The 27,526-nt window shown below is 37.4% G+C and overlaps 1 protein-coding gene and 1 pseudogene across 1 annotated transcript in view; both read left to right on the top strand.

The window, feature by feature from the left end:
• GLCCI1 (glucocorticoid induced 1) overlaps positions 1-27,526 on the top strand; it is a 134,511-nt gene that overhangs the window by 14,746 nt on the left and 92,239 nt on the right. The window lies entirely within an intron of this gene.
• On the top strand, positions 1,175-4,573 carry LOC105716177 (peptidyl-prolyl cis-trans isomerase-like 4; annotated as a pseudogene).

Raw genomic sequence — 27,526 nt, 5'->3', positions numbered from 1 at the left:
TCTAGTTTGATTGCACTGTAGTCTGAAAGACTGTTTGTTATGGTTTCCATTCTTTTGTATTTGCTGAGGAGTGATTTACTTCCAATTATGTGGTCAGTTTTAGAGTAGGTGTGATGTGGTGTTGAGAAGAATGTATATTCTATGGATTTGGGGCGGAGAGTTCTGTAAATGTCTGTTAGATTTTCTTGGTCCAGGTCTGAATTCAAGTCCTGGATATCCTTGTTAATTTTCTGTCCGTTGATCTGTCTAATATTGACAGTGGAGTATTAGTCTCCCACTATTATTGTGTGGGAGTCCAAGTCTCTTTGTAGGTCATTAAGAACTTGCTTTATGTATCTGGATGGTCCTCTATTGGGTGCATATATATTTAGGATCATTAGCTCTTCTTGTTGCATTGATCCTTTTACCGTTATGTAATGCCCTTCTTTGTCTCTTTTCGTCTTTGTTGGTTTACAGTCTGTTTTATCAGAGACTAGGACTGCAACTCCTGCTTTTTTTTGCTCTCCATTTGCTTGGTAAATCTTCCTCTATCCCTTTATTTTGAGCCTATGTGTATCCTAGCATGTGAGATGGGTTTCCTGGATACTGCACGTCGATGGGTTTTGACTTTTTATCCAATTTGCCAGTCTGTGTCCTTTGATTGGGGCATTTAGCCCATTTACATTTAAGGTTAATATTGTTATGTGTTAATTTGATCCTGCCATTTTGATGCTAGGTGGTTTTGCCCATATTGGTTGACACAGTTTATTCATTGTGTTGATGCTCTTTACCATTTGGTACATTTTTGGAGTGGCTGGTACTGGTTGTTCCTTTTATGTTTAGTGCTTCTTTCAGGAGCTGTTGTAAAGCGGGCCTGGTGGTGATGAAATCTCTCAGCAATTGCTTGTTCGTAAAGGATTTTATTTCTCCTTTGCTTATGAAGCTTAGTTTGGCTGGATATGAAATTCTAGGTTGAAAGTTCTTTTCTTTAAGGATGTTAAATATTGGCCCCTACTCTTTTCTGGTTTATAGGGTTTCTGCTGAGAGATCCGCTGTGAGTTTGATGGGCTTCCCTTTGTGGGTAACCCGACCTTTCTCTCTGGCTGTGCTTAGTATTTTTTCCTTCATTTCAGCCCTGGTGAATCTGAGGATTATGTGCCTTGGGGTTGCTCTTCTGGAGGTATATCCTCTGTATTTCCTGGACTTGAATACTGGCCTGCCGTGCTAGGATGGGAAGTTCTCCTGGATAATATCCTGAAGAGTGTTTTCCAACTTGGATTCATTCTCTCCGTTGCATTCACATACACCTATCAAAAGTAGATTAGGTCTTTTCACGTAATCCCGTATTTCTTGGAGGCTTTGTTCATTTCTTTTCACTCTTTTTCCTCTAATCTTGCCTTCTTGTTTTATTTCATTGAATTGATCTTTATTCTCTGATATCCTTTCTTCCGCTTGGTCTATTTGGCTGTTGAAACTTATGTGTGCTTTGCAAAGTTCTCGTGTTGTCTTTTTCAGCTCCATCAATTCATTTATATTCCTCTCTAAGCTGTTTATTCTCGTTAGCATTTCGTCAAACCTTTTTTCAAGGTTCTTAGTTTCTTTGCATTGGGTTAGGATATGTTCTTGTAGCTCAGAGAAGTTTGTTATTACCCACCTTCTGAAGCCTGTTTCTGTCAATTCATCAGACTCATTCTCCATCCAGCCTTGTTCCCTTTCTGGTGAGGAGTTGTGATCCCTTGGAGGAGGAGAGGCGTTCTGGTTTTGGGTGTTTTCATCCTTTTTGTGCTGGTTTCTTCCCATCTTTGTGTATTTATCTACCTGTGGTCTTTGTAGTTGGTGACTTTCAGATGGGGTCTCTGAGTGGACATCCTTTTTGTTGCTGATGAAATTATTTCTTTCTGTTTCTTAGTTTTCCTTGTAACAGTCAGGCCCCTCTGCTGTAGGACTGCTGGAGGTCCACTCCAGACCCTGCTTGATAAGGCAGCATTTCCTCTGTCGCCCAGGCTGGAGCACAATGGCATGATCTTGGCTCACTGCAACCTCTGCCTCCCAGGTTCAAGTGATTCTCCTGCCCCAGCCTCCCAAGTAGCTGGGACCACAGATGTGAGCCATCACACCTGGCTAATTTTTTGTACATTTAAAAGAGATGGGATTCCAAACTCCTGGCCTCAAGTGATCTGCCTGCTTTGGCCTTCCAGTGTAACCTGGCATTACAGGTGTGAGCCACTGGGTCCTGTAACCTGGAATTACAGGTGTGAGCCACTGTGTCCAGCCCTATTTTTCTTTCTTATAATCAGACTTTAACTATTTTCAATTACTATAGACTTTTGTTTTTACTTTAAAGAAATATTAGCGACCTCCTCAGAGCTTATAGCCAAGGAGGAGTGGGTGACATGGCAGTTCTACCGAAGACCACTTTCATCAACGTGGTTGTCGACTTGTACACTGAGCAGCAGCCTTGTGACTGTGAACCTTTTGAGAGCAGGTACCGCGGTTTAATGGCATTTTTGATGGCAGTGCCAAGCATCTAGAAGGTACTCGCCTGCTTTAATTTCTTGGAATTGTGCAACATAAAATATTACAATTATTGCCTTATTCACAGTGTACAAAGGAATTTTATCATACAAATCGGTGATCCTACAGGGATTGGTCATTGAGGAGAGTCTATTTTTGGCCAGTTGTACAGTGATCAAGCAAGCTTTTTTGAGACAGAAAAAGTCCCAAGAATTGAGCACAAGAAGAAAGGCACACTGTTCATCATGAATAATGGCAGTGATCATCATGAGTCTTAGTTTCTTATCACTACAGGAGAAAATCTAAATTACCTTGATAATGTCTGTACAGTATTTGGTGAGGTGCCAGAAGGCATGGACATAATTAAGAAAGTTAATGAGACCTTTGTTGACAAGGACTTTGTATCATTTCAGGATATCAGAATAAATTATACAGTGATTTTAGATGATCTATTTTAATGACACTCCTGATTTATTAATCCCTGGTGGATCACCAGAACCTACAAGGAAACAATGAAAGGTTCTAGAATTGGAGCAGATGAGGAAATTGATGATTTCCAAGGAAGATCAGCTGAAGAAGTAGAAGAAATAAAGGCAGAAAAAGAGGCCAAAACTCAGGCTATGCTTTTAGAGTTGGTAGGAGACCTACTGATGCAGATATTAAATCTCGAGAAAATCTACTGTTTGTGTAAATTGAATCTAGTGGCCACAGATGAGGATATGGAAATAATATTCTCTAAATTTGGTCCAGTAAGAAGTTGTGAAGTTAACCGGGACTGTAAGACAGAAATCCTCTTTTATGCTTTTTGTTTGTTTGTTTTGTTTTGAGACTCTGTTTCCTAGGCTGGAGTGCAGTGGCACGATCTCGGCTTACTGCAGCCTCTGCCTCCCAGGTTCAAGTGATTCTCCTGCCTCAGCCTTCCAAGTAGCTGGGACTACAGGTGGGTGTCACCACGCCCAGCTAATTTTTGTATTTTTAGTAGAGATGGGGTTTTGCCATGGTGGTCAGGCTGGTCTCAAACTCCTGACCTTAGGTGATTTGCCTCAGCCTCCCAAAGTGCTGTGATTACAGATGTATGCTTTTATTGAATTTGAAAAGGAAGAAGATTGTGAGAAAGCCTTCTTCAAAATGGACAATGTACTTGTAGATAATAGAAGAAAACATGGATTGTGGCCAGTCTATTACAAAAGGTGAAATGGAAGGAAAAGGTGGGAAATACACCAAGAGTAATTTAAAGGAGTCTAAAAAGGAATGGGATAAACCATCTAATTTGGTTCTGAAAGATAAATTAAGCTCAAACATGAGGCAAAATATGATGTTATACTAGATGAGCAGGCAGAAGACTCAAAGTCAAGTCATTCACACACAAGTAAAAAACACAAGAAGAAAACCCATCACTGCTCTGAAGAAAAAGAAGACGAGGACTACATACCAATTAAAAATACTAATCCCGATAGCTATAGAGAATGGGAGTTTGGTCACTATGAAACAGTAGAAAGCTGTTGGGAGAAACAAAAGAGTAAAAAGAGAGACCGAACTCAGAACTGAAATTGTAGCTGATCTCAAGAGAGGGATGGCCATTATAGTAGTAGTCACAAATCCAAATGCCAAACATCTTTATGAAAGAGAAAGGAGTGAAAAGATACTGAAGCGGAAGTCAAAGAAATCCAAATATAAAGAAAAATCTAAGTAGAGATGAAGGATGAAGAGGCAGAATTGAGTGGCTAACATTCTCACCCTTGTCTAACTTGGAGTGCCATGAAACAGATGTTCAGATGTTGTATCAAAGTTTATTTTTTTCATACTAGGATTATGGCCCTTTAGATTATTAATACTGATTATATAGGGCACTGAAAGATAACATTTTCTTTTTATACTTTTTTGTACTAATTTTATTGTTATACATAAATAGTCTTCATTTTTGAAGTCTTTAACATTTTTACTCTTTTTTAAAAACATGAAGTATTTTATACTACAAAAATAGGTAAATCTGTATTTATAAGGTAAAGGGATAATATAAATACCTTGGTACTCATCAGCCAGCCTAAGATATAGAATATTGCCTACACCTTAGAAGGCCCCTAAGAACCCTCTCCCTCTCAAATGATTATTGGAATTTTGTGTTTGTCATTTGCTTTATACATATGTATACATATGTCATTTGCTTTATACATATGAATTTTGTATATTTCTCAATTTTGAATAAATGGTATAATGTTTGTTTACTTCTGTGACTTTCATTTTTATTGCTATATGTATTATATGAATACTCATTCTTCTCTTGGTGGACATTTGAGTTTTATTTTGTTTTTGCTGCTGAAACAATGCTGCTGTGAGCGTTGTCTAGGAGTTATATTGCTTGATCATGTGCTATGGGTATCTTCATTTGTGTAAAATAATGCCAAATTATAAAAAATATTAGAATTAAAGCCTGTAATATTACTATTCAGTTATGTTAGCTAATCTTTAGGAAACTTGCCCCGTTGTACGTTGTGTTAAACATATGGTCAAAAAATAATACCTTTATGCAGATATTCCTGTTTAATGAAATATATGTTGTAGTTAACTTCTTGGCAAAGCAAACAATGTTAAATGAATCATATTTTCTGGGTTTTCTTTTTTATGGGCATATGGAACACTGAAGAAAATCTTATGGCCTCTGACTATAGCCATGTAAGAAACCATCTAAGATTGTATGTAGGAATTTTAGGAAATAGGGAGGTATAGGAAAAGTAATGAAATGAATTATAATTAACATCTGTTTCGTTCATTTAAGAATATTATTCCATTATTGAATTAAGTGCCTCAAAATATAAAATAAAATAAATATACAATGCAGTAGCTGAAACTTTGATTATTTGACTCATTGTATTATTCTAAAGTTAATATAGTGATTCTAGAGGCTTTAATAGTTTAGTTATGATTTTTCACTTATCTTAATGTTTCTATAACTGCATTCAAGGTAGTTTTGGTGGATGTCTGTGCTTCACCAGATAATAACATGTCATTTTTAGTATTCTAGCATCTACCGTGGTTTCTGGTGTTTAGAAAGCCAGCCTTGCAGTAAATATTTGTTAAATACTTACATAGGGTTCATATAGAGATTTCTGTTTTAGCTGTATATGTAGCTGGGTTCAAATCACTGAACAATGATTGTTAGGGCATGCCAGTCCTATGAATATCTGACAGAGGTCAAATTAATAGATTATATTTGTGTTGCCCATTTTGTAAAAATGCCTAATAGTTTAGATAACTGATGGATTTTATCTTCATTTAAGGCCTGTTATTCAGTGGTGGTGGTAGTGGAAAAACTGATTTAGACTCTCACACAAAATAAGAGCTGGGTGCTCTTGCTGGTAGAGATAGGTGGGATAAAGATGGGTGATGTCAGCATAGTCTACATTTTAAAAGATAGGTTTCTACAGAGTGAGCTTCTAAGTTACATTTAAAATTCTGTTAAGTGAATTTTGATTTAGTGAGGCTCCATAGAATCAGCTTCTGAATTGTTTTTTTTGTTTGTTTGTGATAAGATCTCACGCTGTCACTCAGGCTGATTGCAGTGGCGCAGTCATGGCTCACTGCAGCCTCAGACTCCTGGGCTCCATCAGTCCTCCCGTTTTAGCCTCTCTAGTATCCAGGACCACAGGTGTGTGCCGCCACACCCAGCTGATTTTTTAGTTTTTGTAGACATGGGGTCTCCCTGTGTTGCCAGATTTGTCTCAAACTCCTGGGCTCAAGGAATCCTCTCACCTTGGGCTCCCAAAGCACAAATAGTATGGAGCCACCACTCCTGACCCTGAATCTTTTATACTTAGAGAAACTAGACCATCATGCCCAAAATTTTGCAGGCTCTTCAAATTAAAAATTCTAATGTTTTTATAGTCCCTCCTGAAGACTGGTAATACTGAGCTCCAACTAAGGAGAATGTGAATTATATATTAATTTGAACTTCATCGTAATATAAAAACTTTAAACTGTAAAGCAGATTTTGAGGTGTAAAAACTTTAGACTGTAAAGCAGATTATTTGCTCTACACAATATCTAACTTATGTGCAAGTAAAATGATCCAATTTACCAAAATGTTATTTACACAAACTTTTTAGGAAGTCAGTTACAGAAGGTTGAGGTTCATCTGAGGTTGTAAAAACATATTGACTGAATAGTGTAATTTCTCATTGCTGAATAAAATGTTCTACTGAAATTTAGCAAAATTAATATCCTAAGAAGCTATTATAAATGAAAATGAATATATCTTTTCCATTCCCTTTCTAGTCTGAGTTTTAAAATTCTGAGGAATGTGGTATTCAAATAACCCCCCAAAGGAAAATAACTCATATATACTAATAATTTTCTCACAGTTCTCTGAAAAGATATGCTTATATTGGATAAATACCCCAAGACTTTTTCTGGAATATTTTGTCCTTATTTTTAAAAAATATTACTTCAGTTATAATTCCCTAGGAAATTATTCCTAACCAGCTTCATATTTCTCCTTCTTCCAAGAAAAGCTTTCATAAAACATTTTACTCTAGTCATTGTCAGAGGGACAGAGCAAGAAGTAAGCATAATTAGACTACAAATATGGTTAGTGCTGTAGATTATGATTTTATGTATAATTGTATATTTCTACAGGCTGATTTTAATTTATTGTTTCTGTGTGTACTTAAGGACCAAGAAAAATGTATGTATGTGTGTATATGAGAGAGAGAGAGAGAGAGAGAGAGAGAGAGAGAGAGAGAAAGGGAAGGAGGGAGGAAGAGAGGGAAAAAGAGAAAGAGAGCAATAGCATGCACACCCCTAAAGTTCACATTCTTTTTTCAGCAATCACTGGATAATCCCTGGCTCCTGACATTTTCTCCATACAGAGTAGAGGTTCATGATCAGTTTTTCTTAATACTTTAGGTAATTTCAATATACTGAGTGATAGTGACTTAGGAATTTTGCTCACTTCATATACGAGAAAACCAGTGATGGGTTGATAGGTGCAGCAAACCAACATGGCACACATTTACCTGTGTAACAAACCTGCATGTCCTGTGCATGTATCCCGGAACTTTAAATTAAATTAAATTAAATTAAAAAAAAAAAAACCAGTGAACATCCAACTAGACATATTCTTGAATGTCTTTCTTGTGATTCAGGGGATTTTTACTATTTCTAGTGTTATAATTATATTTCCTTCCTGGAAGCATTTTCTGAATGCTGAACACCTTGACTAAACTGTTTACCTCAGAGTTGTTTGGTAAGATGTAAGTTTGCTGTGTGTGGGTTTGGAGAAAAATCAATCAGTTTAGATACAAATTCTTTCTTTTGAATCATATAATATAGTTTTACAATGGCAATCCAGTTATCTGCAATTTAATTTTCTTAAGAAATGTATCATAATTTTCTCTGCTGGGGTTGGCTTTATAATTTTTGAGCAGAAGATTATGTTGGTATTTAAATTCAAACTTGAAACAAGCATTGGAAAGTGTAATTACTGCATTTCTGTTGGCTGGAAATGGGTATTTTTATAGTTGGTACTTGTGTATGGCAAGTTAAAACAGACATGATCCTTACACATTCAACAAGTTTACGAATCTAAATATTTTGAAGTATCATTATAACTGTCTCTGGATGTTTTGCTCATGGTTTTTATCTTCTTCTTGATCCTGTTACCATCTATATAAAAGGCTTTAAAGTGTATTCAACCTATTTTTCACAAAATAGAATGTGTCATACTCTCTTAGTACAGGAATTCGTATTCAATTTTCATGCATTGAAAAAGTGACCTAGTGTATTTTTCTGTGTTACTGAGAAGAAAACTAATAAAATTTAACAGATTTTACTCTATATAATTGCAAGCTTGGGTCATGTGCTTTAATGATTCATATATAATAAGATATGATTAGAAGCATAGTTATCAAGACAAGGGCATTGAATGGTTTAAATTTACACTCAGAGACTTGGTATAGAAATGGAATTGGATTCTTTTTTTATTGGCACAATGGAACACAGCTTTTATGGTTAAGAGATATTCAGACCCAGAGTGTCACTGGATTAAGTTCTCACTTCCTACTAGCATAATCTTTGACTTTTTCTCCTAATTTCTCCCATCCTACTGCTTACTGTATCTTGTCCTACCTCCTCAGAATTATCTCCTGAACCTCGTGTTTTGTTTTGTTTTTTTTTTCATTCTTTCCGTGTCCTAATTATTACTTATTGCTTGGAATTATCACCTCTGAAGTCTTTTTCCATGCAAGTTGTCTTGCATCTTTAATGTAAGCATTGTACTGCTATAAGCACAGTCTCTCTTAAAGAAAACCCTCAAAAACTGATTTTGATAAAAGATTTCTGTTAGTTCCTTGGTGAATTAGGGGTGAAAGACTCATTTCACTATCCTCCACTGTGTACCTGTGTTCCTGCCAAACTGAACTCACTTTCTATTAAAAATGTTGGCTGAGCGGGTTGGCTCATGCCTGTAATCCCAGCACTTTGGGAGGCTAAGGTGGGCAGATCACCTGAGGTCGGGAGTTCGAGACCACCTTGACCAACATGGAGAAACCGCCATCTATACTAAAAACAGAAAATTAGCCAGGTGTAGTAGTGCATGCCTGTAATCCCAGCTACTCAGGAGACTGAGGCAGGAGAATCACTTGAACCCAGGAGGTGGAGGTTGCAGTGAGCCAAGATCGCAACATTGCACTCCATCCTGGGCAATGACTGGGCAACAAGAGCACAACTCTGTTTCAAAAACAAAAAAAATGCTTTAGGTACATGTTTCTTGTCAGGAATACTTGTGCCTCTAATATACATGCTTTTTTGCCTGAAAACCCGTAATTGTTCTTTGCAAGCAGCTTTCAAATATCATGCTTCTCTGTGCAAAATATTTCTAACATTTCCAGGTAAAGAGAAGTGTGACTTCCTCTGAATATTCAAAGCACTATATTTATGCCTTTATGTTGTACAGTCGCTGTTTAAGACACTTGTCATCTCATCTGAAATGTCAGTTTCTTGAGGGCAGGAATTCTAGACTGTTTAGGATCTCATTGCCCACCAAATATATTTCTCTACTTGAATGTTTCTATTTCACTCTAACACATTGCCTGAAATTTTACTACTTAGAGATCCTTTTGAGTTGACAGTCATTTATTTATTAACTGATTCACAGGATCTTGCTCTGTGTCCAGACTGATGTGCAGTGGCATAATCATAGTTCACTGTAACCTCAGACTCCTGGGCTCAAGCAGTCCTTCTACTTCAGCCTCCCAAGTAGCTAGGACTACAGGTGCATGCTGTCATGCCTGGCTGTTTTTGTTTTGTTTTATTTAGAGATGGGGTTCCACTATGTTGTTCAGGCTGTTCTTGAACTCCTGGCCTCAAGTGATCCTCCTGCCTTGGCGTCTCGAAGTGCTGGAGTTGGAGGGGTGAGCCACTGTTTTACTTTTTAAAATTCATATCTCTGAAACGATATCCTTGAAATGCACTATCTTTTGTATGAATTAGTTCAATTAGATTATTTTCCTCATGAAATTAAATTGAGAACAATGGTACCAAGAGAATGAGTCTTCTTGGAGATGAGAGGGGAATGATGGACATAACTGCTTTTGGGAGAGAAAGTAGTAGTCTTTCAATAAGACGATATTTGGAATCTGAGACTATAGTCCTTCATCTCCGTATGTCTCCAAATCCTAAAACCTAGAACTAAGGCAGCACTGGAGGCTCTGTTGACAAGAGTTTACAGTTTACAGTAAGGTTTTTATGGTTAAGTCTATGTTAAAAGGATTCAGAAAGTTTGACTGGTGTTATATATTTTAATGTTGATGAGCAAATATTTTTATTATTTTCTATGAGGTGTATTGTTATTAATAAATACTATCATCAGTTTGAAATTACATACAACCTTGCTTTGACAAACCTTAAGAACTTTCAAATAAGTTATCAGAATCCTGACCATCCCTTAAGAAAAACAGTATACTGTAATTCTTCAAACCTAGTCAAAGAGATCACCTTGGGGAATATATATGTTTTCTAGTCTTTTTTGGTGTCCTTTTTTTTGAGCTGGAGTCTTGCTCTGTAGCCCAGGCTGGAGTGCAGTGGCATGATCTTGACTCACTGCAACCTCCGCCTCCCGGATTCAAGCGATTCTTCCACCTCAGCCTCCTGAGTAGCTGGGACTACAGGCGTGCACCACCATGCCTGGCTAATTTTTGTATTTTTTGTAGAGACAGGGTCTCACCATGTTGGCCAGGCAGGTCTTGAACTCCAGACCTTGTGATCTGCCTGCCTCGGCCTCCCATAGTGCTGGGATTACAGGTGTTAGCTACTGTGACTGGCTGTCCTTTTATTTTAAATGTCCTTAGAGAATTTCATTTAGAATTCTACCTCTTTTAGGGGTTGATACAACTTTTGAAAATAACCAAACATCATTAAGAACCTAATGTGGAGAGTAAGGTAGGTGATTAAGTTAACATTATCTTATTTATGGTGACAGATTATGATGGTTATGCAGTGAGAGTCACTTTAAAATTTGGTTCAGACTGTCTCCAAGAGTAATTTAGACAAATGGAGTTGTTAATAATACAAAAAGTCTTCTATAGTAGACTTCTATGTGTTCACCTAATCTTCTTTTCTCTTCCTCTTGAGCCTACTTGTAGGCTGTAATTTCTGACCTGCTTTGCAGTTATATATTTTTTTCTTTGCTGAACCCTGCTGCAATTAGATAAGGCTAAATGATAAACAACACTGTCATCCTTGTTCAATTAAAAAATTCTGGTTTGATCCTCCTCATTCTTTCTTTTCCCTCATCTGCCAACCGGGTGCAGAGAATCTTGCAAAGGACCCTAACCAAGGCCTTAATGGGATGGTGGAGCCATAAAATGAATGAAGTCTGAATCCACGAATGATCATGTGGAAGGCATTTTCTCAGTCAGAAAATACATATTGGGCTTTTATTGTGATAAGCCACTAATATTTTTATAAAAATAAAGCTATAATTTTAAATTGTAGCTGCTAGCATTACCACCCTTATTGTACTTTAGAGTTTGAAGAAGGTAGTCCACTAGCTGCTACTCTTGGAGCCACTTTGAAAATTCACCTTGGGAGTTCTTCTCTTTCCTTATCTGATCTGTCACATTGACAAGTATGGTTAATTTTGTGTTGACAGTACATCTGTCAATGCAAGAGGCACTCCATCAACCTATCCTATTTTCATTTTTGTAAAATGTCTGAGCATAAATAAATGAGGAAAATAGAATGACAATTGGACCTGAATTCAAGTTGTTTTTTTCACTGTCTTGTACTTTATTCACAATGATTTTAGATGAGCCTCACGTAAAGAATATTAACGAGAAATGTGGAGCTATTCTATTTGAGGCTCTTTCCAAAAGTCTGCTTTGGTAAAGAGATCCAGAATCCATGCCAGGCAATTTTAGATTTTTGAATATTTATTTCATAGTAAGGGCTAAGACCAATTGTGATATCCACAAGTTTAACAGATTTTTTTTTTTTTTTTTTTTTTTTTTTTTTTTTTTTGAGACGGAGTTTCGCTCTTGATACCCAGGCTGGAGCGCAATGGCGCGATCTCGGCTCACCGCAATCTCCGCCTCCTGGGTTCAGGCAATTCTCCTGCCTCAGCCTCCTGAGTAGCTAGGATTACAGGCACGCACCACCGTGCCCAGCTAATTTTTTGTATTAGTAGAGACGGGGTTTCACCATGTTGACCAGGATGGTCTCGATCTCTTGACCTCGTGATCCACCCGCCTCGGCCTCCCAAAGTGCTGGGATTACAGGCTTGAGCCACCGCGCCCGGCCTAACAGATGTTTTTTAAGTAGATGTTCTAGGTGTCAGATAAATGAAAATATGACAAAGTTCTTGCTTTTTAGGAATGTATCTTCTGGTAGATAAGTCTTGCATTAAGCATTTAAGGTCAAAGTAAAATGGTTTTGAATGTTAGTTTTTTTCCTCTCTCATTCAAAAATGAAAGTAAAATAGTTAAGATATAGGTGAAAAGAGAGACAGATACAAGTGCTTGATGGGACATCTCCATGATGAAAAATAAGTGAGCTACATTATTTATAATGCTTCGAATATGCATAGTTCAGTTCTTGTCATTAGTTAATACTACATACATAGAAAGGATTTTAAAAACCTAATCAGAAGTGAAGGGAGAGAGAAAGGAGATTTAAAAAAATCCATTGGAGCTATCTTTTTTTGTGTCAACTGGCTTGGTGTGGTTTTGTTTTCCTCCTACTTTGAGATGAGCCCAGTACATCTGGAGGTATTCAGTTTTGTATTCTAAATGCCCCAGCTATTCTAGGTATTGTTAATGATTCAGGCTGTGTCTAAAACTATCATTTGAGATTAATTCACTTATTTCTTGGGCACTTAGGATGAACAGTGCTCTTTAATTGTTTGTTGAGGAGAAAAAATTATACTTAAATACTAACAGTAAACACTGGAACATTGTGACTGTAGCCTATTTGTATCTCCTGGACAGTGGCATTTTGACCGAAGCACAGTGCAATCAGTAATATCAATGGACTCTTTTTGACTAAGTTAATAATGTCCAGTTTTGTGGCTATTTTAGAGAAATAAAGCATAATGCTATCCTCCAATATTTTATGACACTTTGCCCTACACTTATTTATGTTGCTGGTTGTTTTATTTCTTCAGTTGCTCTCAGTCCTTGGCAACACTTCTTAGCAATCTTTCATGCACAATATTTGTAGAATTGTTCAGGTGGAAGGTGTTCTTTGTATGCAGACATAAACTGGTGTTTTACTATGTTTTGTTTTACTCGTGACCTCTACAAAAGTGTCATTTGTGTGACACAGTTTCCTTCAGGATATTTTCTGCAGCTTTTGGCCATTTCCAGCTTTAATGAAGCATTCACTTTTGGATAAACTACTGTTTCACAGCTACATATTTGATTCTTTGTTGTCAATATTTATGAAAGTAAATGCTAGAATAAACATCTGTGTTTCCATATTTCTGAAGCCTTCATTCTGTTGTGTCTCTTTATTCTGGGTTTACTCTAGAAAAGTATAACTAGTTGTGTTTCCTAGTCAACAGCATATTCATCATCGCTGGATTTGGGGACACAATGTGAGGGTGGGGAGGATGCAGCTTGTAGGCTATATTTAATTTACTAGATTATTTTGCATTAAGCAAGTCAGTGGTATTTAGACATATTTCATTATCGATTTCTGTTTATCATTTGCTTAGCAGCAGTAGATTAGCTTGACTGGCAATCATACCTTACTCAATTAAGTAGTTACTGTTTTTCCTACACCTTTCCCCTCAGTCTCTTCTACATTTAACCATGGATTTAACTGTTCACCCTGTTACTAGGCAGTTACGAGCTAATTTGTAGTTATTACATAAAGTGTTTAAGTGCTTGAATATTTTCTTTATGAATTATATGTTAAAATGCATAGTTGGATTTGGAACTCTACAACTTTTCGGTTTAGGTGTCATGAGAAGGGCTATTCGCTTGTCTAGGAGTGTTTTCTGTATTATATTTAGCTGTTGTTCTTTATTCAAAAAGGAGATAAGAATGCTGATAATTTTCCAAGGAAGAATGTTACTTTTCAGAATTAGAGGAATTATAGGCATACAGCTATGTAAATACATCATTTTACATGGCATAATTTGATTGTCCTTTTGTAGAGATTCCATAATATTAATAATCATAATCAGCTCTTCCTTGGCCTTGAAAATAAATTTAGGGATGCGTTGTTCTTTATTGACATATCCAGTGGATAGCAGGGTGGTGTGGAAGGAGCCTGGTTATTCTCTTTGTTCCTTAAGAGGCTCTTCCAGATTTACCCCATTGCAAAGAGAAGATCTTCCTCAAGGCTATATCTTTTCTACATGGCCCTTTCTTCAACCCCCTCAGTCCATTATCCCATCATTTGTCATGGTAAATACATTTCTCCATAGACTTCCATAGGACGCACCTGGAACTTTTTGAGTGTCAGGCTTGGAGGAAGAGAATAGGCAAACATCCTATTGATGGTTTTAGTGTGAATGCTCCAGTTTCAGTTACTTTCCCCTCTAGATTGAACAGGACCAGATTTCTTTACTAGGTTACTTAGGAAGGAAACTGACCTCTCTGAGGCTAGCCAATTCAATGATGTTGGAGAAATATGAGAATTTTCCCTCCCTCCCTCCCTCCCTCCCTCCCTCCCTTCCTTCCTTCCTCCCTTCCTTCCTCTCTCTCTCTTTTTCTTTCTGTCTTTCTCTCATATATATCTGACTCTGAAGGAATTTAATAACTTACATTTAGTTATCAGACATTCTGGAAATTAATAGTCTGAAATTCAAATGTACTAAGAAGGAAACAATATAATTTTACTATCCTTCTATGGCCATTTCTTTCACTTAGTGGTGGAAGACTTGCTTATAGAAATACTGAACATACTGCTGCTCTCTTCTTCAAAGGTGCTTGCTAACTGAATGACTCACACCTTCCACCAGTCCTTATGTTAATTCCTTTCCAGGCTTTTGATTGAATCTATTCTGTAATAGATTTTCAGGAAAGATTCACAGGAATAATATTCCTTAAGTTATTGCTAGTTATATGGCAAGAACTCAGATACAGTTTATTTAAAAATTCTGTGGCCTTTATACTTGAAGGTCACTTTAGCTTTATTAAATATATGTGATATGTTGATTATTTTCCCCAGGTATAAGTATGTCCTTTCAATATGTCCTTTTAAGTTATCTTTTATTTTAGGAGAGTTTTTAAAATGATAGTTTTTAGTCTTTTTTGTTTTGTTCCTTTGGTCATCTTCTTGAGGGACTCCTGCTATACACATATGTTGGATCTTCTTTGCCTATGTTGCATATTACTTTCTCTTGAAATCTTGTCTCCTCATTTTTTTAAATCTAAAGTTTTTTTCTTACCATTTCCTGTTTCTGTTAAGGCATTACCCATTGTGTTTATTCATTCTTGTGCTTCTTGTAACTTAGTCTTCATCCCTAAAACAAGTTTTGGTATCTTTTCTAAGTCTTTCCTGAGTTTGATCACCTTGATTTTCATATCTTCCTTGCTGTCAGACACATCATTTCTGAGTATTTTTTAAGTACTGAGCATTTTCATCACTATTGGCATTTAAAAAAGGATTTTTAACTTATTCTGGAATATTAGGTCACAGTTTTCATCTTATATGGCCTTTCTGGCATGCTTTCATTATTCATAGGGACATTTTTATTCTTTGTATCCTGTTATTCCCTTATGACAACTTCAGGAAGAATCTGCTATTCTTTTCAGTTGTTCATTTTTTAAGTAAAATGAATGTTTTTGTACTTTTAAATAAGGGGTATAGTTCAGGATAGCATTTCTGTCTTCAAGGCTCTAGTGGTTCCACTTTTACTGTTTTTTTGTAAAATGACCTTTAAAGAAATTCTTGATCTGCTGTTTCCCTGACTGTTGTCCAACTTTTTCTCAACCTTCTCTTTTCTTTGCTTCTCAATTTTGATTAGACTCCCAGTAATTTCTCTTCATTGTTGGATTCTGTGTTGGAAATAGTTCTTTTTTCTTAGATTTGAGAGTAGCCATATTGCTCTAGTATCTCAGACTTCATTGAGTTGATGTCCTCTTGCCTTCACTTGCAAATCAGGATCCTGTAGAATACCCTCCCAATTTTGGCTGCTCTTCTAGATTGGCTCTTTACATTTATCCATTAGTGAATTGTGTTCTCTTGTTCTCTGGACCATCAGAAGCCTGGGTATATTCCCTTTGCTGTTTCACACAGATGCTGATACCACTATGGCTCAATACTTTTTAATGCTTTCTTTCAACTCACTTATATTTAGTGTTTTGCAGGGATATTTTGTGACATTATTATGTTATAGATGGCAATATTCCTTGACTTACAGTGGGCTTACATCCTAATAAACCTATATAAGTTGAAAATATTTTAAGTCAAATATGTATTTAATACCCCAGTAAACCCATTGTAAAGTCAAAAAACTGTAAGTCAGACTATCATAAGTCCAAATGCTCCTTAACTTAGGTACGATAGGGTTATATCTTGATAAACACATCATAAAGTTAAAAAATTCTAAGTCGAAATATCATAAATTTGGAACCATCTGTATTGCCCTTGAATCTTTGGTTTAGCTATTGTCTTAATCTCTTTTGTATTGCTCTAACAGAGTATCACAGACTGGATAATGTATACAGAAAAGAAATTCATTTTTCACAGTTCCTGAGACTGGGAAGTACAGTATCAAAGTATCAAGGTAATGACATTTGGTGAAGGCCTTTATGCTATGTCATCTCATCACAGAGGTAAAAAGGCAAGAGAGCAATAGAGGGTCGACCTACCCTTATAACAGCCTGCTCTTGTAATAACAACATTAATGAATTGATGAGGGCAGAGCCGTCATCACCTAATTGCCTCTTAATGGTCCCACCTCTTAATACCATCAGAGTGGCAATTAAATTTCTGCCTGAGTTTAGGAAGGGACATTCAAGTGTAGCAGTTTTCTTCATTGATGTCTGTCTGTTGTTAAAGTCCATTCCGCCAGCATCTTCATATTGTTGGAATACTTGACAAAACTTTTGTATAAGGAACTATCTTGAATATTGACTTATTACTCTATTTAATGGACAGAAAATGCTACATATATTATATAGATATACATACACATACACACACAAACACACACACATACACACTCTCCATATTTGTCCAGGTAACAGTTTCACTTGAAACACTGTTAGATACAAAAACACAAGCACTGTTAGTGTTTGAAGTGAAACCGTTACCTGGACAAATATGGAGAGAGTATGTGTGTATGTGTTTGTGTTTTGTGTATGTATATGGATTTCTGTATGTATGGACATCAATCCCAAATAAAAGCAGGTGAATAATTTTAGTAGTATCCTCTGCTAGAAGAGTGAATTACTTTCTATTTGTTAACTTTATTTCTCATTAAATAAAAAGCAAATTTTGAGGGAAAATGCTTTTTCCTATATGTCATTATATTGAGGAAATTATTCCTTACTTTAATTATCAAGGTATTTAACCAGTAATATTAGATGGCACTTTGGGAGACTGAGGTAGGCAAATCACTTGAGCCCAGGAGTTCCAGACTGGCCTGGGCAACATGGCAAAACTCTCTCTACAAAAAATACAAAAATTAGCTGAGTGTGATAGCATATGCCTATAGCCCCAAATACTCGGGAAGCTAAGGCAGGAGGCTCATGTGAGCCTGGGGGATCAAGGCTGCAGTGAGCTGAGATTGTGCCACTGCACTCCATCCTGGGTGACAGAGCAAGACTCTGTCTCCAAAAAAAGAGAAAGCCCATTTTATAACCTTTATTGTTGTGCGTTTTTTTTTTAAAAAAGTTGTTCTTTATAAATCGAGATGTAATAGTGAGTCTATCTCATTTGGTAAAAAAATGTTCCTGGCTTTGGTGCTTTAACTAGAAGTTAAATTCACAGAATTTTGTGAAATGTTCTGTTTTCTGATTAGGAATATTTGTGTTCCTTTCCTTACAATGTGACCTTCCACCTTTGGTCATTATTTTAGTTGTTTTTGTAACTGCTAATACTTTGGGATTACTTCTTTAGTATGTGAACTCATTAGTCATAATGGATTTTAGATGTGTGGAATTTCATTAACAATTGATTTGAAATTCATAAGGCTGATCAATCTCCTACTAATTACTACTTTGCTAAAGTTCCTTAAAGGACTATCATTCTGCCCCCTCCCAAGAAAATGAACTTAAAAAAATCTTTTGCCACATATGTAATTAAAAAAATGTATTCCAAATATCAGAGCTCCATCTTAATTTGTTGGGTACTTTTTCAGTGCTTGTTAGCAGGCTTCTTGTAGCCATATTAGTGATGCTTTCTTTTCAGCCTTGTTGCAAAGATACTCTCTTTTCTTTGAAAATAGACTCAAGGCCTCCTTCCAAATGTCTTATCTCAATCTCTGTGTCATTTGACATAAATTTGTTGGGTGAGCCTGTATCCTAGATAATCATGCCTAAATGGCTGCCTGACTACATTTTTTGGTTTGTTTGTTTTTCCTGATGGACCTCAGGTTACAGAGTTGTGTCAGGCCTCATTTGGTCAGAAGCATGTTTGTTTCTCTTGTCAGCTTCTTGGTTGGTTTCTTTCCAGATTCTGCAGCGCAGCCATATGGTCATTTCTGCATTTTTTTCTAGATTGCTTCTGTGGCAGGATTCCAGGTTTGGTTGATAAGTGTTTCAGAATCTGCCCACACCGAGAGAGCTTCAGTTTTTGCCCTTTCATTTTGTTTCAGACAGCACATTCACATCTAGTATCTTTCCCATCACTTATCTGAAGTTCATTTGAATTTGGTGATTTTATTTTATGTGGCCCATGTATTTGGCTAACTTTTCATCATTTTATATGCCAAGGAGGAAGACCATTAACAGCTGTTGAAGTGCCTAGATTATGCTAACTTAGGAAAACTAAATCTAGTAATAATGGGGGACTATTGGATGATAAATACTAATGTACATTACTTTGCGTAGAAAAACATACAGTCTCCTTTCCACATCTTGTATTCTCAGTTATTTTGTTCTTACCTTTTTTCTGAAATTTATTTTGAAAATCATTCTCTGTAACTGTGAGACAAGGAGAAATTACTCTTAATGTTAATAGCTATAATACATTAAAAAGTATAGCTTTCATGGTATTATTTCTCATTACAGAATTAATGAAGTAAATTTCTATTAATAAAATTGAGTTTTAGCAAATTTATGCTTAGCCTTAGTGACCCAATAGCAGGAAAAATCCCCACTTGGATTTATTTATGACTATTTTTGATCTCAGGTAGATTAAGAACTATATCATTTCAGGATATTTTGAAGTTGAAGAAAAGCAACTTAATGTCTTGTATTCAGTCTGTTCTTGATGAGTTTGTTATTTTGATTTTAGTGAAGATTGAATTAATAAGTAAAGTTAAACATCATGAAAAACTCACTGACTGTTAAAGGTTTTATAAAGTAGCTATAGAGGCTGGGTGTGGTGACTCAGGCCTGTAATCCCAGCACTTTGAGAGGCCAAGGCGGGCAGATCACTTGAGACCAGGAATTCAAGACCAGTCTGGACCTGGCCAACATGGTAAAACCCTGTCTCTACAAAAATAACAAAAATTAGCCAGATGTGTTGGTTCACATTTTTAATCCCAGCTACTTGGGAGTCTGAGACATGAGAATCACTTGAACCTGGGAGGCAGAGGTTGCAGTGAACTGAGGTCATGTACTGCACTCAAGCCTGGATGACAGAGCAAGACTCTGTCTCAAATAAATAAATAAATAAATGAGGTAGCTTTAGAATATTATATCTAGTTTATAGAATTTTCAGACTCAGGCTTAAATTATTTAATGAAACTAAATTATTAAAATCTAAATTTCACTTTGCTTATATATTAGAGCAGTCTTTGATTTAATTTTACTCTGGCACTTTCATTTTATAAGAGGCCCTACTTTATTTTTTTTTTCAGACTTAGTTTTTGAGGAGGTAGGTTTTTGTTTTGTTTTGTTTTCTTGAGTCAGAGTCTCGCTCTTGTTGCCCAGGCTGGAGTGCTGCAATGGTGCGATCTTAGCTCACTGCGATTCTCCTGCCTCAGCCTCCTAAGTAGCTGAGATTACAGGCACCTGCCACCACCCCTGGCTCATTTTTGCACTTTTAGTAGAGATGTGGTTTTGCCATGTTGGCCAGACTGGTCTCAAACTCCTGACCTCAGGTGATCTGCCCGCCTCACCCTCCCAAATTGTTGGTATTACAGGTGTAAGCCTGTACAGGTGACTGCATCTGGCCGAGGCACCGCTTTTATTGTAACTTTTAACTTTCATTTGCATGCAAAATGCCTCATTTCCGTGGCTGAGTCTTTTTCCAGAGAAGCTATACTGTACTTTGTTACTTTCTAATGTTTGTAAGCATTCTCCCTTAGAGTGTTTTGTATTTAGGTTTTAAAGTTCTTATTGTCATGGCTAGCACTTAATTTACTAATAGCAAATGACTTTTTGAAGGAGCTGACTACATGTTTAAATTTATTAGATCTAAAAGTTCAGCAGCTAGTCACAGATTTCAAAGAATTGGTTGACTTTTTTTGCAGCAGGATATTTTCTAGAGTGTGTATTCATACTTTTATTGTCTCTAAATAGGTTGTTGCCCCTGAAAATTTATTTTTTCAGGTACAGAAAGGACATATAATTTCTGTATTTTTATTTTTTATTTCCTACATATACATTTCTATTTTTTGTATTTTGCATTTTATAATATATATTAGCAATATCTTAGATATCCAGTTCATAAATAAGCAACTACACATTACTGCATGCCTGTATATTTACCAGTAGGAATACTTAGTTAAAATAATTCGAAGACCATAGTTCTGACAGAGTAGTCAGTCATAGAAAGTGAACACTAAGGGTAGAGCATGTGATCTTTTTAAAGAGATAGGTAAAGATTCAATGATTAAAAATATAATAAAAGAAAAACTAAGTAAATATAGAGTAAGTAAGTAAAAGTAAATATAGATTAGAATATTATTGTACAGACCAAGGGACTCATTTATAGATTATTTATATATTTAACTCATTATAAAGCATTAATATGGGCTGGGTATTGTGACTCATGTCTGTAATCTCAGCGCTTTGGGAGCCTAAGGGGAAAGGATTGCTTGAGGCCAGGAGTTTGAAACCATCTTCAGCAGCACAGCGAGACCCCATCTCCACAAAAAATTTAAAAATTAGCCAGATGTGGTGGTGCACACCTGTAGTCTTAGAGCTGAGGCGGGAGGATAACTTGAGCCCAGGAATTCCTGGCTGCAGTGAGCTATAATCACGCCAGTGCACTCCAGCCTGGGCAACAGAGGAATACCCTGTGTCTAAAAAGAACAAGCCTGCAAGTGGTGGCTTATACCTGTAATCCTAACATTTTGGGAGGCCAAGATTGGAGTATCACTTGAGCCCAGGAGTTTGAGACCAGCCTGGTCAAGATAGTGAGACATCTCTATAAATTTAAAAAATTAGCTGGGCGTGGTGATGCATACCTGTGGTCCCAGCTATTCAAGAGACTGAGGCAGGAGGATCACTTAAGTCTGGGAGTTTGAGGCTACAATGAGCTGTCATCATGCCACTGCCCTCTAGCCCTGAGTGACAGAAGGAGACTCTTTATAGAAAACACGAATTAAGTGGGGGACGGTGTGCCAAGGTGGCCGACAGGAGGCAACACCAGAATGCAGCTCCCAGCAAATGAGATGCAGAGGGCTAGAGGACTTCACGATTCCAAGTGAGGTGCTGGGTTCACTTCAGTGGGACTGGTAGTGCACTGAAAATAGCCCAGGGAAGGAGCCGCAGGGTGAGAGCTGCCCAGGGAGGGCAAACGAGACAGGACGGGGCAAGTCCCCACCTGGAATGTGCAGCCAGCTCGGAGGGTCGGGGTTGTCACCCCCTCAGTGCTCTGATTCGGATCCTGTGCTTACCTCATCCCTTCTGCAACCCAGGGTCCACAAGAGCCCCGCCAGACTGAGGGACGCTATGGGTTGTTGATGCAAATTTGAGCGATGGCTCCTGCCAGGTGCTGCAAGTTGTCAGTGGAAGTTTGGACTAACACCAGGAGAACGGACCCATCCCACAGAAAGAGGCAGAGTTGAAAGCAGGGAAACAGGCCATAAGGCCTGGCAGGCGCCACCCCCCACAAAACTCAAACTGAAGCCCACGCACTAGAGGGCTTGGCAGCAAATACACCAGTTTGACCCCAACCGGGAAGCTCGAGCTCGGGGAAGGAGAGACGCCATTGGGAAGGTGGGGCTAATCTCACCTACAAAGGAACTCCAGGGAAGGATCACCCACCCAGCAACCTGACTGAATTTGAGACACTCCAGCAGTGCCTCTACAGGCCAAAAAAGATATAGCTCCAACCTCAACAGACAGGACGTCCACTTAGAGACTCCTCCCCAACTTCAAAGATCAAAGGTAGATAAATCCACAAAGATGGGAATAAACCAGCACAATAGGATGAAACCATCAAAGCCCAGAATACCTATTCTCCTCCCAGGGATCACAACTCCTCATCATCAAAGGAACAAAATAAGACAGAGAATGAGTTTGATGAGTTGACAGAAGCAAGCTTCAGAAGGTGGATAATAACAAACTTCTCTGAGTTAAAAGACCATGTTCTAACCCAATGCAAAGAAACTAAGAACCCTGAAAAAAACGTTACATGAAATGCTAACTAGAATAACCAGCTTAGAGAAGAATATAAACGACTTGATGGAGCTGAAAAGCATAGCACAAGAACTTCGTGAAGCATACACAAGTTTCAACAGCCAAATCGATCAAGCAGAGGAAAGGATATTAGAGATAGAAAATCAAATCAAATGAAATAAAATGAGAAGGCAAGATTAGAGAAAAAAGAGTGAAAATAAACAAACAAAGCCTCCAAGAACTATGGGATTATGTGAAAAGACCTAATCTATGCTTGACTGGCATACCTGAATGTGACGGGAAGAATGAATCCAAGTAGGAAAACAGTTTTCAGGATGTTATCCAAGAGAACTTCCTCAACCTAACAAGGCAGGCCAACATTCAAATCCAGGAGATACAGAGAACACCACAAAGGTATTTCTCAAGAAGAGCAACCCCAAGGCACATAATTGTCAGATTCACCAGGATTGAAATGAAGGAAAAAATCCTAAGGGCAGCCAGAGAGAAAGATCGAGTCATGCACAAAGGAAAGACCATCAGACTCACAGCAGATCTCTTGGCAGAAACCCTACAAGCTAGAAGGGAGTGGGGGCCAATATTCAACATCCTTAAAGAAAAGAATTTTCAACCCAGAATTTCATATCCAGCCAAATTAAGCTTGCATAGGCACAGGAGAAATAAAATCTTTTATGGACAAGCAATTGCTGAGAGATTTCATCACTATCAGACCTGCCTTACAAGAGCTACTGAAGGAAGTACTAAACATGGAAAGGAACAACCAGTACCAGCCACTGCAGAAACGTACCAAATGGTAAAAACAATGATGCAATGAAGAAACCAAGTCAACTAATGGACAAAACAACCAGCCAGTAACAAAATGGCAGGATCAAATTCAAACATAATATTAACATTGAATGTAAATGGCTTAAATGCCCCAATCAAAAGACACAGACTGGCAAACTGGATAAAAAGTCGAGACACATCAGCGTGCTGTATTCAGGAGACTCTTCTCATTGCAAAGACTCACATAGACTTAAAATAAAGAGATGGAAGAAGATTTACCAAACAAATGGAGAGCAAAAAAAAAAAAAGCAGTGGTAGCAATCCTAGTCTCTGACAAAATGGACTTTAAACCAACAAAGATCAAGAGAGACAAGGGCATTACATAATGGTAAAAGGATCAGTGCAACAAGAATAGCTAACTATCCTAAATATATATATGCACAATCACAGGGAGGCTGAACATCTTGCACTTGAATGACAAATGGATAAACAATGAAATGAAGACAGAAATAAAAATGTTCTTAGAAACCTACGAGAAAGAAGACACAACTTACCAGAACCTATGGGACACATGTAAAGTAGGGTCTAGAGGGAAATTTATAGCAGTAAATGCCCACATGAGAAACAAGGAAAGATCTAAAATCGACACTCTATCATCAAAATTGAAAGAGCTAGAGGAGCAAGATCAAAAAAACTCAAAAGCTAGCAGAAGACAATAAATAACTAAGATCAAAGCAGAACTGAAGAAGATAGAGACACAAAAAACCCTTCAAAAAAATCAGTAAATCCAGGAGCTGGTTATTTGAAAAAATCAACAAAATAGACAGAATGCTAGCTAGACTAATAAAAAAGAAAAGAGAGAAGAATCTAATAGATGTAATAAAAAACAATAAAGGGGAGATCACCACTGATTCCTCAGAAATACAAACTATCATCAGAGATTACTACAAACAGCTCTATGTACATAAACCAGTAAATCTGGAAGAAATGGATAAATTCCTGGACACTTGCACACTCCCAAGACTAAGCCAGGAAGAAGCTGAAACCCTGAATAGACCAATAACAAGGTCTGAAGTTGAGGCAGCAATTAATAGCCTACCAACCAAAAAAAGTCCAGGTCCAGATGGGTTCATAGCTGGATTTTACTAGACGTATATGAAGAGGAGCTGATACATTTCCTGTTGAAACTATTCCAAACAATACAAAAAGAGGGAATCCTCCCTCTTTCTCTGAGACCAACATCATCCTGATACCAAAATCTGGCAGAGACACAAATAAAAGAGAAAACTACAGGCCAGTATCCATGATGAACATTGCTGCAAAAATCCTCAATAAAATACCGGCAAACTGAATCCAACAGTACATCAAAAAGCTTATTCACCACAATCAAGTAGGCTTCATCCTGGGTATGTAAGGCTGGTTCAACATATGCAAATCTGTAAACGTAATTCGCCACATAAACAGAACCAAAGACAAAAACCACATGATTATCTCAGTAGATGGAAAGAAGGCCTTCACCAAAATTCAACAGCCCTTTATGCTAAAAACTCTCAGTAAACTCACAACTGTGGGTTTGTCGTAAATAGCTTTTATTGACAGAACATATCTCAAAATTGACAGAACATATCTCAAAATAATAAAAACTATTTACGACAAACCCACAGCCAATATCATACTGAACAGGCAAAAACTAGAAGCATTCCCTTTAAAAACTGGCACTAGACAAGTGTGCCCTCTCTCACCACTCCTATTCAATATAGTATTGGAAGTTCTAGCCAGAGCCATTAGGCAAGAAAAAGAAATAAAGGCCATTCAATTAGGAAAAGAAGAAGTCAAATTGTCCCTGTTTGCAGACAACATGATCGTATATTTAGAAGACCCCATTGTCTCAGCACAAAACCTCCTTAAGCTGATAAGCAACTTCAGCAAAGTCTCAGGATACAAAATCGATGTGCAGAAATCACAAGCATTCCTGTACACCAGCAACAAACAAACAGAGAGCCAAAACATGAACAAACTCCCATTTACAATTGCTACAAAGAGAATAAAATACCTAGGAATACAACTAACAAAGGATATAAAAGATCTCTTCAAGGAGAACTACAAACCACTGCTCAAGGAAATAAGAGAGGACACAAACAGGTGGAAAAACATTCTCATGCTCATGGTTAGGAAGAATCAATATTGTGAAAATGGCCATACTGCCCTAAGTAATCTATAGATTCAGTGCTGTCCCCATCAAGCTACCATTGACCTTCTTCACAGAATTGGAAAAAGCCACCTTAAACTTCATATGGAACCAAAAGAGACCCCACATAGCCAAGACAATCCTAAGCAAAAAGAACAAAGCTGGAGGCATCATGCCACCTGACTTCAAACTATGCTACAAGGCTACAGTAATCAAAACAGCATGGTACTGATACCAAAACAGAGATATAGACCAATGGAACAGAACAGTCCTCGGAAGCAACGTCACACATCTACAACCATCTGATCTTTGACAAACCTCACAAAAACGAACAATGGGGAAAGGATTCCCTGTTTAGTAAATGGTGTTGGGAAAACTGGCTAGCCATGTGCAGAAAGCTGAAACTGGACCCCTTCCTTACACCTTATACAAAAATTAATTCCAGATGGATTAAAGATTTAAATATAAGAACTAACACCATAAAAAACCCTCAAAGAAAACCTAGGCAACACCATTCAGGATATAGGCATAAGCAAGGACTTCATGACTAAAACACCAAAAGCATTGGCGACAGAAGCCAAAATAGACAAATGGGATCTAATTAAACTCCAGAGCTGCTACACAGCAAAAGAAACAATCATTAGAGTGAACCGGCAACCAAGAGAATGGGAAAAAATTTTTGCAATCTACCCATCTGACAAAGGGCTAATATCCAGAATCTACAAAGGACTAAAGCAGATTTACAAGGAAAAAAAAAAAAACAACAAACCCATTCAAAAGTGGGGGAAGGATATGAAAAGACACTTTTCAAAAGAAGACATCTATGAAGCCAACAAACATATAAAAATGCTCATCGTCATTGGTCATTAGAGAAATGCAAATCAAAACTACACTGAGATACTATCTCATGCCAGTTAGAATGGCAATCATTAAAAAATCTGGAGACAACAGATGCTGGAGAGGATGTGGAGAAAAAGGAACACTTTTACACTGTTGGTGGGAGTGTAAATTAGTTCAACCGTTGTGGAAGACAGTGTGGCGATTCCTCAAGGATCTAGAAATAGAAATTCCATTCGATCCAGCAATCCAATTACTGGGTATATATCCAAAGGATTATAAATCATTCTATTATAAAGACACATGCACATGTATGTTTGTTGTGGTACTGTTTACATTAGCAAAAGCCTGGAACAAACCCAAATGCCCATCAGTTATAGACTGGACAAGGAAAATGTGGCACATACATCATGGAATACTATGCAGTCATAAAACACAAGTTTGTGTCCTTTGTGGAGACGTGGATCAATCTAGAAACCATTATTCTCAGCAAACTGACACAAGAACAGAAAATCAGACACCACATGTTCTCACTCATAGGTGGGTGATGAACAATGAGAACACTTGGGCGCAGGGAAGGGAACAACACTCACTGGTGTAGGTTGGGGGTAGAAGTTGGGGGGGGAGGGAAGGGACAGCAGGGGACAGGGAGGATGGGGAGGGATACCACCAGGAGAAATGCCTGATGTAGGCAACGGTGGGTTGGGGAGGGGGATGGAGACAGCAAACCACCATGGCATGCATGTACCTATGCAACAATCCTGCAGGATGCATGATGTGCACATGTACCCCAGAGCCCAAAGTACAATTTAAAAAAAAAAACATGAATTAAATAAAATAAATTGATTCCCCCTCAAAAAAACAATTAAATATGGTTCCTGTTTAATTACTAAAATAAAAAGAGTTTTAATAACTAAGTGAACTATTTACACCTTTTCAAATAGTTTGAGCAATTTAAGTAGAGGTGCAAATTATTCACTCAGAATGGCTTTTCCTTATCTGATTGTAGCTGACCTTTATATAGGCCTTTTAAATTTAGAAG

The sequence above is a fragment of the Aotus nancymaae genome, unplaced genomic scaffold (assembly GCF_030222135.1).
Source record: "Aotus nancymaae isolate 86718 unplaced genomic scaffold, 86718_ANA_hifiasm-v0.15.2.pri h1tg000025l, whole genome shotgun sequence".
Taxonomy (NCBI): domain Eukaryota; kingdom Metazoa; phylum Chordata; class Mammalia; order Primates; family Aotidae; genus Aotus; species Aotus nancymaae.
This window is presented reverse-complemented; position numbering and strand designations above follow the sequence as displayed.